At 49.7% G+C, this 12,357-nt stretch overlaps 1 protein-coding gene across 3 annotated transcripts in view; it reads right to left on the bottom strand.

The window, feature by feature from the left end:
• The window catches only part of MGAT5 (alpha-1,6-mannosylglycoprotein 6-beta-N-acetylglucosaminyltransferase), a 324,876-nt gene extending 313,246 nt beyond the window's left edge, over positions 1 to 11,630 (bottom strand). Inside the window, exon 1 of one of the 3 annotated variants that reach the window (XM_055261073.2) lies at positions 11,496 to 11,630. The gene's annotated coding sequence lies outside the window, so the exon portion shown is untranslated. The remainder of the gene's footprint in view (positions 1 to 11,495) is intronic. The other 2 variants (XM_055261074.2, XM_063631000.1) reach the window with 2 other exon arrangements.
• Positions 11,631 to 12,357: the final 727 nt, after the last annotated feature.

The raw sequence follows: 12,357 nt of genomic DNA, 5'->3' as shown, positions 1-12,357 counted from the left end.
GGTGTTGTAAGAGAAGCTAGGATCACTGTTTCTTTGCCTTTCCCACTAATGGACTCCACTATATCACCAAAAAAGGCACTGCTGGGATCTAATGAATAAATAACTAGCACTTGAATGGAATTTGTGTCCATTTTAATTCCAGTTAGTTTCCACTAGAAAGCCTTATTTAAAAATAAAATAAGAAGGGGGGGGCATAACACTACTTATAATGAAACAATTTAGAAATGCTTGAAAAGTTTCCTGTATAAGCCAATCGGGTGTAATGTTAGATGGCAAGGACTTAATTGTTGATTCCAAGTAAACAGAGAAGGGTGAGTTTTCACATCTGCCAGATGTGTTCACTGTCATTTCTACAATGGTATGAGGAGACCCAAGGGTCACTTGAACAGGGTCTTCCAAACAGAAGGCCACAACTAACTGATGGGTTATGAAATCCATTCAGTGCAAAGGTCAGAAAACTTTTTCTTCTTGGGCCAGAGAGTAAATACTTGAGGCTTTGCAGGCCAGATCATCTCTATCAGTCACAACCACTGGCCTCTGCCATTGTAGTGTGAAAGTAGCCACAAGCAACAGAAGAACAAATGGGATTGGGTATGTGCCAATAAAACTTTATTTACAAAATGGGCAGCCAGTCACCTGTCGCCTGACCTCTGACCAGAATTTTTTAAGACAATGAAATAGAACCAAATAGAAAACACCAGAGGCCACTATAAAGGTTAAGTACTTTTTATGAAACTATTCTTGCTGTTATCTACATGTGAATTCTGAGTCAGCATGTATTTCTTACTCCAGAGTGGGTTCAAAAGCCACCATATTAGAAGAGAAACAGTTTCAAAAAGGAAAACTAGTTTGTTTCTGAGTGCAACTGGTAAAAATATAAAGGATTTTAATGGTTTTCTAAAAAGGGAAAAAGGGGCAGATATAATGGACAAGTTCTTGAACCTAAGTACAATCTTAAAAGAATATTAATTAATTACAAGTAACTAACAAAAGGATTTTTAAAAGGACACTAAAATTACTTTCTACACTATTCAAACATCTGATATGAGCTGTGCATCAGTTAATCACTGCTCTATAGCAAACTTCCCCCAAACTCAGTGGCTTACGACAACCATGGATGATTTACACATCTCTACAGGTCAGCCAGTGGGTGATTCAGATGACCCTGGCTGACCTAGACCTCCTCAGGAGACAGCACACAGCTGACAGGTCAGATGGCATTGGCCGGTCTAGGATGGAATCCACAAGCACAAACCTGGCCCCCTCCACTGGGCTAGCCTGGGTACGATCTCATGGAGTTGGCGGGGTCTGAAAGTGCAAGCCCAGTCGTGTAAAAGGCAATCAGAAACAGCTGCTTTTTACAACTCTGTTTATACACAGCATGTGCTAACACCCCACTGGGCAAAGCAAGTCACATAGCCAAATGGGGGCGGGGGACCAGGGCGGGGGAAGAAGGAAGGAGAAAGAGAACCTGCAGAGTTATAGGGCAAAGAGTGTGGATAGTGGATACAGGGAGTTCAGGGAGGCCATTAACAGATGCCATTAGTAAAAAAAAAAAAAAAAAAAAAAAAAAAATCAATCTACCACAGGCAAATATTTATCGTTTATCATCATCACCCTGGCAGAAGCAGAGAGTTTTTACATTATTTTAACGTTTTCCATTACTATTTCTCACTGTGTTTTTGCCTTATCGCTTGTAAGGCAGAAAAGCAGAGTGAAAAGAATGCCAATTTTGGGAATGCAGCCTTTTGTACCCTGGCTCTGCCACTTCTGGCCGTGTGACCCTGGGCAAGTTTCCTTTGCACCTCAGTTTCCCCACTGTAATAGTAGTGTGTCCGGAATTGGTGGGTCCTTGGTCTCACTGACTTCAAGAATGAAGCCGCGGACCCTCGCGGTGAGTGTTATGGTTCTTAAAGGCGGCGTGTCCGGAGTTTGTTCCTTCTGATGTTCGGACGCGTTTGGTGTTTCTTCCTTCTGGTGGGTTCGTGATCTCCCTGGCCTGGGGAGTGAAGCTGCAGATCTTCACCGTGAGTGTTACAGCTCATAAAGGCAGTGTGGACCCAAGAGTGACCAGCAGCAAAATTTATTGCAAAGAGCAAAAGAACAAAGCTTCCAGAGTACGGAAGGTGACCCCAGCGAGTTGCCACTGCCAGCTTAGGCAGCCTACTTTTATTCCCTTATCTGGCCCCACCCACATCCTGCTGATTGGCCCATTTTACAGAGAGCTGATTGGTCCATTTTGACAGAGTGCTGATTGGTGCATTTACAATCCTTTAGCTAGACACAAATGTTCTCCAAGTCCCCTCTAGATTAGCTAGACACAGAGCACTGATTGGTGTGTTTACAAACCTTGAGTTAGACACAGAGTGCTGATTGGTGCATTTTTACAATCCTTTAGCTAGACATAAAAGTTCTCCAAGTCCCCACTAGATTAGCTAAACACAGAGCACTCATTGGTGCATTTACAAACCTTGAGCTAGACACAGGGTGCTGATTGGTGCATTTACAAACCTTTAGCTAGACATAAAAATTCTCCAAGTCCCCACTAGATTAGCTAGACACAGAGCATTGATTGGTGCATTTACAAACCTTTAGCTAGACACAGAGTGCTGATTGGTGCATTTACAATCCTCCAGCTAGACATAAAAGTTCTCCAAGTCCCCACCACATTAGCTAGATACAAAGTGCTGATTGGTGCATCCACAAACCCCGAGCTAGACACAGAGTGCTGATTGGTAAATACACAATCCTCCAGCTAGACATAAAAGTTCTCCAAGTCCCCACTTGACTCAGGAGCCCAGCTGGCTTTGCCTAGTGGATCCATGCCAGGGCTGCAGGCGGAGCTGCCTGCCAGTCCTGTGCCACGCACCTGCACTCCTCAGCCCTTGGGCAGTTGATGGGACAGGGTACAGCCGAGCAGGGGGTGGTGCCTGTGGCAGAGGCTCAGGCTACTTGGGAGCCTCAGGCCACTTGGGAGCCCACCACGGGGTGGGCAGGGGGGCTCGGGCATGGCGGGCTGCAGGTCCCAGCCCTGCCCCGCGGGAAGATGGCTGAGGCCAGGCGAGAATTCCAGCACGATGCGGATGGGCCAGCAGTGCTGGGGGACCCGCACTCCTCCGCAGCTGCTGGCACGGGTGCTAAGCCCCTCACTGTGCCAGCCCGCAGCTCGGAATGCGGGCCGCGGAGCCCACACCCACCTGGAACTTGCGCTGGCCTGCCAGAGCTGCAGCCCTGGTTCCCGCCCACGCCTCTTCCTCCTCACCTCCCCGCAAGCAGAGGCAGCCGGCTGCGGCCTCAGCCAGCCCAGAGAGGGGCTCCCACAGTGCAGCGGTGGGCTGAAGGGCTCCTCAAGCGTGGCCAGAGTGGACACTGAGGCCGAGGTGCTGAGAGCGAGTGAGGGCTGCTAGCACGTTGTCACCTCTCAGTAGGACGGCTCACAATTACATAAGCCAGAACAAGTAAAAGTACTCAGCTCAACATCTGGCCTTAGCAGACCTCAAACCTTATTTAAATACCAATGTTTGGGCAAATAGTTGATTTGAATATGTTCAAAAGGGAGAAGAACAGATCCTATAACAGTAAACCTTCTTTGCAAAGAAAAATAGTTCCTTTACATAAAGAGCAGAGAACCAGTTCCTTATATGGAGTTTTGAGGACTGTGGTAGGCAGAAAAAGGGCCCTCAAAGATGTTCGTCATATACTAATCCCCGGAACCTGTGCTTATGTTGCCTTACAGGGAGATGGCATTATATCAAGGACCTGTAGATGGGAGATTACACTGCATTACCCTGCTTGGTCTAATCTAATCACATCAATCCTGAAAAGCAGAGAATCTTTCCCAGCTTTGGTGAGAGTATCAGTGTGACTGCAGAGAGACAAGGACTCGGTGGGACATTGGTGGCATTGCAACTGGAGAAGGGGGCATGAGCCTAGGAACACGGGCAGCCTCTAGAAGCTAGAAAAGGCAAGGAAACCGATTCTCCCTTCAAGCCTCCAGAAAGGAATAGACACCTTGATCTCGGCCAGTGAGACCCATAAGGGACCACTCACCTACAGAATTCAAAGAGAATAAATGTGTGTGGCTTTAGCTGCTAAGTTTGTGGCTGTTACAGCAGCAATAGAAGTAATCTTGTAGTATTTCTATTAGAGACTGACAATGAGGAAATAGAACAGTCACACTTGAAACCACTGAACTAGGAGGAAGAAACTCGGAAACTTAAGAGAGTATTAACCAGACATGGCCTCAAAAACGGAAAGCTGTCCGGACACGGTGGCTCACAACTGTAATCAGAGCATTTTGAGAGACTGAGGCAGTAGGATCGCTTCAGGCCAGGACTTCGAGACCAGCCTGGGCAACATAGTAAGACTCATGTCTCTCCAAAAAATAAAATTAAAAAAAAAAATTTAGCCAGGCGTGGTGGCACATGCCTGTAGCCCTAGCTACTCAAGAAGCTGAGGCAAGAGAATCACTTCAGTCCAGGAGTTGGAGGGTACAGTGAGCTATGATTGCACCACTGCACTCTAGCCTGGGTGACACAGCAAGACCCTGTCTCTAAAAAAAAAAAGAACAAATAAAACTTGAAAGTTGTGTTTGATTCTGCTTACAGAAGTAGAGAAAAGGCACTATTATAGAATAAGCAACTCATTATCATGAAAAACACTTTACAGGAAGAACAATAAAATCTTAACACACAGTATTACCAAGGATCCCCTACCTATACTTCTTAACAAGCTGGTACTAGGGGAAAGGCCATAGTAACAAAATCCTTTCACAGAAACTTTCTGCAGACTTCCTTTAACTGATGGCTACTCCAAACCTACAGCTCTCTGATCACTCCCTTTCTTTCTTTCTTTCTTTTTTCTTTCTCTCTCTTTCTTTTTCTTTTCTTTCTTTCTCTCCTCTTTCTCTCTCTCTCTCTTTCTTTTTTTTTTATTTGTAGAGGCAGGAGTCTTGCTTTGTTGCTCAGGCTGGTCTCAAACTCCTGGGCTCAAGCAATCCTCCCATCTCAGCCTCTGAGAGTGCTGGGATTACAGGCATGAGTCACTACACCCAACCTCCACTTTTTTCTAAGATAACATTGACAATAAGGTAATAAGCTCTAGTGGTGTGTGGACACACACACATCCAGAGTCCCAATTTGTTGACCTGCATGAGACCGTAAACTGTGCTAAGAGGAAAAAAAAAGTGTCCACAGAAAGGCTGATTTTAAAAGACGAACTCTAAAAGAGCATAATGACCAAACGGAACCTCAAAATCAGGCACACACCAAGGAATCTTTTTAAGGATAGACTAAAGAAACTAAAGTAGCTGAGTGTGCAGAACCCAGCCACGCAGGCACACTAGTAGAACCCTCCAAGTGCAGGAAAGGCTAAGTGATGCATCGCTTTTCAGATGAGAAATCAGAATCACTAAGCACAGAATCGGCCCACATGAAGACAGCCAGCTAAGTGCAGAAGCCTCACCTGCCACAGTCGGAGTTCACTCACGATGCCATGCTGCCTGGACAGCTCATCTCGTGACTCCAGCACGCCAGGCCTGGAGCTTCCATCCTGCACCCATGAGAGCTCCATGACACCCCTTTCTTTATTGGAGCTACATGTTTCTTTTTTTATTTTGGGGGGGTTGATTTGGAACAAGCCTGGGGGGAGCGAAAAACCTTTCCCTTGAAGGAGCTCACTGGACGTAAGAATTGCGCAGGAGGAATGGTGAACCTGTAAAAGTTGATCATACTTACCCAGGAGAATTACATTTGTGTGTAATGTACAGTGAAGACTGCCGAATAACAATGTCATCTTTAAACCTGCCAAGCATAATAGCTAAAAATCAAATAAAGGAAGAATGTAACATTCTTAGTCACAGAGACTAGAACTTTTTTACAGAGGGAAGGCAATCAAGATGAACAGAGGGGCTTGAAGCCGTGTTTGCAAAGGTCTTACACAGGACTGGGGACACCGCATGATGAAGATTACTGGGGGAAGGGAATAGAGGGAAACTCCTCTTCCCTGTCATATCCTCACCAGGTGGGGCCTCTAACCCTAGGTGCTCTAAAAAATTACAGGAAAGGGGAGGAAGGAAGTATACCAAACAGAAATACTAAGAAAGGTGCCAAAGGAAAACAGAGAAATCACACACAGCATGAGGCAGAGACGGTGCTTTCTCTTTGCATCCAAGAAAGAATCGGTCATTTAGAAAACTCCTCACCGGCATGGATGCTTGTAAATAACAAACTGGAGGTGAAAATAACAGATGGTTTAAAAAAAAAAAAAAAAGCAGCTGCAAGAAGACTGATACCAAACTCCCTTATGCTGAAAGGTAGTGGTTACACACTGAACGCGTAGACACAGAATTTGGCCCTGCTTGTGGCAGTGTGTAAACACCTAGCCGCGTCCCTGGGGCACTGTGCGAGGAACCACAGAAGGCTATGAGCCTGGTCATCTTCTCTACTCTTTGAATCTCAATGAATCTCAATTTCGCAAGGGAAAAAAATAGCTTCACTAAAGGAAAGCAGGTTATTTCAGGGCTGAAAGTAAGGACCAAGGTTTTTTATTTCTAAACATACAAAGATAAACATCCCCAAAGAGAGTAACAATAAAGGGCTGATTCTTCTTAGTTAAGCTTTTCAGCTGTCTGCTAAAGAGAGTCTACCGGCAAGGGCAAAAACAACCTGAATGTGTTCTCAACCTTCTTTTTAATTTAATAAGGGAATTTCATTTAATTTATGTTACACCTCTTTTGCCACATGTATAGGATTAAGCAACATTAGGAACGGAACAGATCTTTGGAGTGCATTCAATCCCCTCTTACTTCTCAACCTAACAACTGAGGCCCAAAGTGGTCACCAAACTACAACATTAAAGCGTGAAGTTCAAACAGGAGTGGGTGGGTGGCACATGTTCCCTCAAGGGCCAGCCACAAAAATCACAAAGGGATGCAAATAAGTGAAGCTGTTATTATTCTAGGGATAACCTTGAAGTGCTGGCATTTTAAAAACTAAACCTATTGCAAGCACCAGTAGTTAACTCTTACTAGTAACAGAAGTATTTGGGTGTAACTCACTCCTGAGTTCACTTTGTCAGGAAATAGAGTGGAGACATATTCCTTAGCCACTGCAGGGAGCTGCCCGAGCAAGGGTCAAGGTCCAGCAGGCATTAATGCCAGCCTGGCAGTGAAGGTGACAAAGAGACAGTGCTAGTTTACAAGACAAACTGCTCCCACCAAACCCAGCCACAATAGCTTATAACCCTTGCCTGTCCTGATTTTTAAGACTGGGCAGAGTCCCGAGAGGAAAGCCCTGTTCCCATTCCAGAAGATTGTGTGTTTAGACAAAAGAACTGTGGGATTTTGAACAAATAAAGTGATTCCTCCAACCCCTCCCATGCACACACACAGCCCTGCAGATATGACAAAGTCAGGGAAGGATGCACTTAATTGCGGCCATGAAAAAAATAAATACAACAGTCCAAATGGGCAAACACACAGCACGAGTTCAAACTCCTCTAGCTGAGAACATGGTTACAGAGCTAAGGCTCCTGGGACCCACCTTGGCAGCCTTCCAAGAGCTATTAGTTTGTATTAACACACAGTAAGAGAAGGTCTGATAAATTAAAAGTGAGATAATTTAGGAGGACATCTTTATACCCAGCACCAGCCCAGTGCACGGCACATGGCAGATGCTGGATAAATGCTCATCAGCAGCTAGCATCAGTCACAACTGTGGATGTTGACATAGGATGTAAACTGTAAAACAGTATAGGGATATGGCTTAGATTAGAGACTTTAAGGGTTGGAGAGGTCGTTACTTAATTTCAAAGAGAAATTTGAAAGTGTAGCCATCTTCTGGCTACTAAGAGTGATTCCATACTTCAAAGCAATTATTAACTTTACAGGCAGCCTGGTAAAACCTGCACTGACAAGTCCCAAATGCTTATTTATTTCTCACCCTATCTTCTCAATTGTCACCCAGATAGCAATCCCCCCATATAAAATTATTTCCTCCCTTTTCTCAAGTATCATCTGAATTATAGCAGTCAAAACTACCCATCAACCTGTTCACCTGACACCAGGACCCTTCCCCAAACTTTGAAACACACCATAGGAAACCCCCAGAGACAAAGCTGACAGCACACACTTTCCTGAGGCCTATTATAACAGCATCAACACAGAATGCCACCCCCAATCACTCCTCCTCCATGCCTCCTAGGGCCAGGAGCCCATGACACACAAGGAGGAAGGAAGACAATGAGTCCCTACTGCACTTAAAGCTTCTTGAGAAACAGCAGAGCAGTCACCTGTCTGTATGACCCAGGGAAGGAGAGGACATAAACTTTCCAACCCAGATCTTACAGATGACTGCTCTTTGCAGTTTTCTACACATCTCTGCAGGGTACACTAGTCGCTGCCTGTCCCCTGCCAAAATTAATCCAGGGATGTCTCTGTAGTGACTTAGATCCTGAGACACATGGAGCATTAGGGAAAAGTTGTGTCAAATGTCAGAGTTACAACTAGAATGGTTTCTGGGAACTCATACTTCCAAAGGCCTCCCTGTCAGCTAGGGTAATAGGGGAGTCTAGCATTTCAATGCTTTTGGAGGACAGCTGGGCAGAAGGTGGGTTGGTTATTTTAAAACAAAAAAAAATTGAATGCGATGAGAGATATGTGAATTCCTGTGATCTCTTGAGGTCCCTTCCAGCTTCCAGATTCTACCAAAGAACATGGCATATGCATGTACATATGCACATACCTCTTTATAAGAGTGTATACAGATGTGGGAATATATAAAAATGAGTACTATATTCACACTTCCAAACACAAAGCACTTGAAATGCACACTGCTGAGGAGATCCAAAAGCCCATGAGCTGCTCTGCAGCAGCAGTTGGAGCATACGGTTGCCACCGGCAGATCTGAGCAAAGCCCTCCACCCCTCTTGCCATTGCAGTTCACCTTAAAACCAACTGGTGGCTGCTTGTGCAGGTGCAAACCCTGCAAAGCTCCATACCAGGACTGCAGATTCCTTTCTCCTAATGACTCCAGTCACGAGTGTCCCAGAGTGAGGAAGGCAGGCTGAAACAAAGGAGGAGATGAAAGAAAAAGCCCAAACCCTACACCCAGGCAGAGCCACCCCAGCAGAGGCAGATGCCAGACAGAGCAACTTCCTTCTCCTCTTCTCCCAGCCCTACAAAGGGTGAAACAGTCATCCTCTTGCCCCCCTCCATCACCTTGCTTTTCAGGGCCTCTCCACGTAAGGCTGACAACATGGGCATTTAAATGAACATTTAAAAGCAGGGTGATGGAGGAGGGCAAGAGGAAAAAACTAAATTGGAAAAATCTAAAAAGCTCTCTAGAAAGGAGAGCTTTGCGCTAGGCCGGGCACGGTGGGTCACGCCTGTAATACCAGCACTTTGGGAGGCCGAGGCGGGTGGATCACCGGAGGTCAGGAGTACGCGACCAGCCTGGCCAATATGGTGAAACCTCGTCTCTACTAAAAATGAAAAATTAGCCGGGTGTGGTGACGGGCGCCTGTAATCCCAGCTACTTGAGAGGCTGAGGCAGGAGAATCTCTTGAACCCGGGAAGCTGAGTTTGCAGTGAGCCGAGATCGCGCCATTGCACTCCAGCCTGGGCAACAAGAGCAAAACTCCATCTTTAAAAAAAAAAAAAAAAAAAAAGACAAGAGAGCTTTGCTCTAATCTTTACTGCCAAATAAATCTGAGGATGCCCATCTCAGCCCTGAACAATAGCAATAAAAATAATTTATAGGAAAGCAGTGGGGACGGGGGGAGTGGGGTGAAAATTCATTCACCACAGATCTCAGATGCTTTACACTTCATGAAAAATGGTTCAGTGATTTTCTCGGAACAGACAAGGGAGTTCTGATGCAGCCACAAGGCTTAGGATGCGCATGACACAGAGATTAACACTGGGGAGTCTCTTGGACTAAAAACCAAGTTAATCAGGTCCTGACAATAAACTGGGGGTGGGGGTCAGTTCAACGACCTAGCTTCCCACGCGCATCTCCTTAGAATGAGATGCTATCTCTAACACTTTGGTCTGGGTGTGTTTACAAGGGCGATGTTGCCATCCACCCGAACCCCACACAAAACTGAGTTTGCCCCTCCCCAACTTCACAGACCCAGAAGTACTCAATCTCCCCTAACTGGGCCGCCAGAGCCAGGTGCAGATAGCGGCGGCCGCCCGGGGCCGGGCCTGGCAGTCGGTCCCGGGAGGGCCAGGCCGTAGACCGAATCCATCCACATCGCGCGGTTCCCGCAGCCCTGAGGAGCCAAGCACCCGCTCTGCGCTCCAAACGCCTCTGGACAATGCAAGCGCCACCCCCTTCCCTCTTCGGCTCTTCCGCACGGCGGCTACAAAACCGCGGCTTTGTGTGTGACAGCAAGTGTATGCGCGAGCGTCCCTGGGCTCACACACCCCCTTGCACCCCGCCTGCTCGCCGCGCCAGGTCCGGGCACCAAGCGGGCGCACCGCGCGCGGTTTCACCAAGCTGAGAGCCGCGCTCCAGGCCTCTGGCCACCCCGCCACGGGGAGCAGGGGCTAACACCCACGCCCCCAATCCCGGCTGCGGGGGCAGCCGGGGAGAGCAGTGCGCGTAGCTCAACTGAGGCGAGGCAGGGGCCAGGGGCGCGAAAGAGCCACAGGCGAGAGTGGCGCCTACGACTCTCTAGCCCCGCCGCCCCCAACTTTGCGAGCCGAGGGCCGGGAGTGGGCCGGGAGGGGGCCGGGGCGGCTCACGACTCGGCAGGAAGTTCCCAGGGCTGCACTGAGCATGCTCTCGGGGAGTGTGTGCGCGGGTGTGGGCTCTGCGCTCCCTGCAGCCTCCCAGACCCTGCAGCAGCGCTGAGCGCGCCGGCGGGATCGCGGACCCGCGGGCCGTCCCCTAACAGCCGGGGCGCCCCCGGGCCTCCTGGATCCTCTGGCCCGGAGCGCCGGCCCGCCGCATCCCTCCTCCCTAGGGGCTCGGGGCCAGCCTCCCTCCTTCTTCCTTCCTCCCTACTGGCCCCTGGCTGAGCCCGCCCAGTGCGCCTGGGTCCCGAGGACCCCGGCCCGGCCCACGCCTGCGGCGTGACCCCCACCGGGCTCCTCCGCGGTCCGAGCGCCCATCTGCCATCCCTGGCCGCTCGCCTCCAGCCCGCGCAACCAGAGCTTCCTTTGGACTGTCCCTAGGAATGCCTAGAAGTCCCCTCGTCACGGGGCCTGGGGGGGTTCAGCCTCCCCCGGGAGGGGCTGCCCGGGGCAGGTGGGCTCCTCAAGGCGCGTCCCCCGGCTGCACTCCGGCGTCCTGCAGAGCGGCCGAGGCCGGGGCATCCACTCAGGCGGCAGAGAAGCGACGGAAGGAAGCCCCCGACCGCGCCGACCCCTGTGCGGGCTCTCCTCGCCCGCGCCTGGTTCCCCGTGCCCCCCGCGGTACTCTCTGCGCGCATCACCCCGCGGGGATGACGAGCTCCCTCCGACGCGATCACCCCGATCCGGCAGCTCTTACCTCCTTGTTGGGCAGCAGCAGCAGCCAGGAGCACCCGCCGGCCGCCGTGCCCACGCGGCCCGAGGCGCGAGGTCGCGACGCCCCGAGCCTGCGGTGCGGCTACCTGGGCTGGATCGCGCCCGGGGCCGCCGCCGCCGCGGGAGCCGCAGGGCCGCCGCCGAGCGGGCCGCGGCAGGGACGGTCTGCAAACTACCAGCCCTGGCGGGGCCGCGCGCGGCGCTTCCACTCAGCCCCGAGACGCAGCAGAGACGCTCCTGTGGGAGCTCAGTCGACCAGGGCGGGAGTCTGTCCTCAATTTCTGGCAACCCTCCCCTAGCTGACCTCACCAACTTCTCCCCGCTTCTGGGCTCGCGGCTCTAGGAGGCAGAAATTCCGGCCAGGGACGTTTGGCAAACTCCCCGCCCCCGGCCGCGCGCTCAGCCAATTCGGAACGCCCCAGCTTCTCAGGGGCCGTCGGCAAACTCTCAACCCTGTTTAGGAGGACTTCTCCCAGCCACTCTGCTCCGCAGCCCAAGGGGAGAGAAAGGAACGAGCAGGACCTTCTGATCGCGGCCATAAATAATATTGTAACAAGGTCAGGGGCAGTGTGCAAATATTGATATGACAATGCATCCTCCGGAATGGTGCAGTCCAAGCCCCAAAGGACAAGGGGCCTTCCAGCAGCGAAGCCCACTGATGGGGAGACTGTGGTCTCGACCATCTTAGGGGTGCAGGCAACTTTAACAAAGCGCCCTGAGGCTCAGTTTCCTCTTTCGTAGAACGCATTACACAAAGCAGTATGTATACTGCCATTTGGTTTTTGTGACCTTGGGCAAGCCACTTAACCATTTGAATTCATCTTTATGAGCATAATAAATGCTGC

This window comes from Symphalangus syndactylus, chromosome 22, assembly GCF_028878055.3.
Source record: "Symphalangus syndactylus isolate Jambi chromosome 22, NHGRI_mSymSyn1-v2.1_pri, whole genome shotgun sequence".
Lineage (NCBI taxonomy): Eukaryota > Metazoa > Chordata > Mammalia > Primates > Hylobatidae > Symphalangus > Symphalangus syndactylus.
This window is presented reverse-complemented; position numbering and strand designations above follow the sequence as displayed.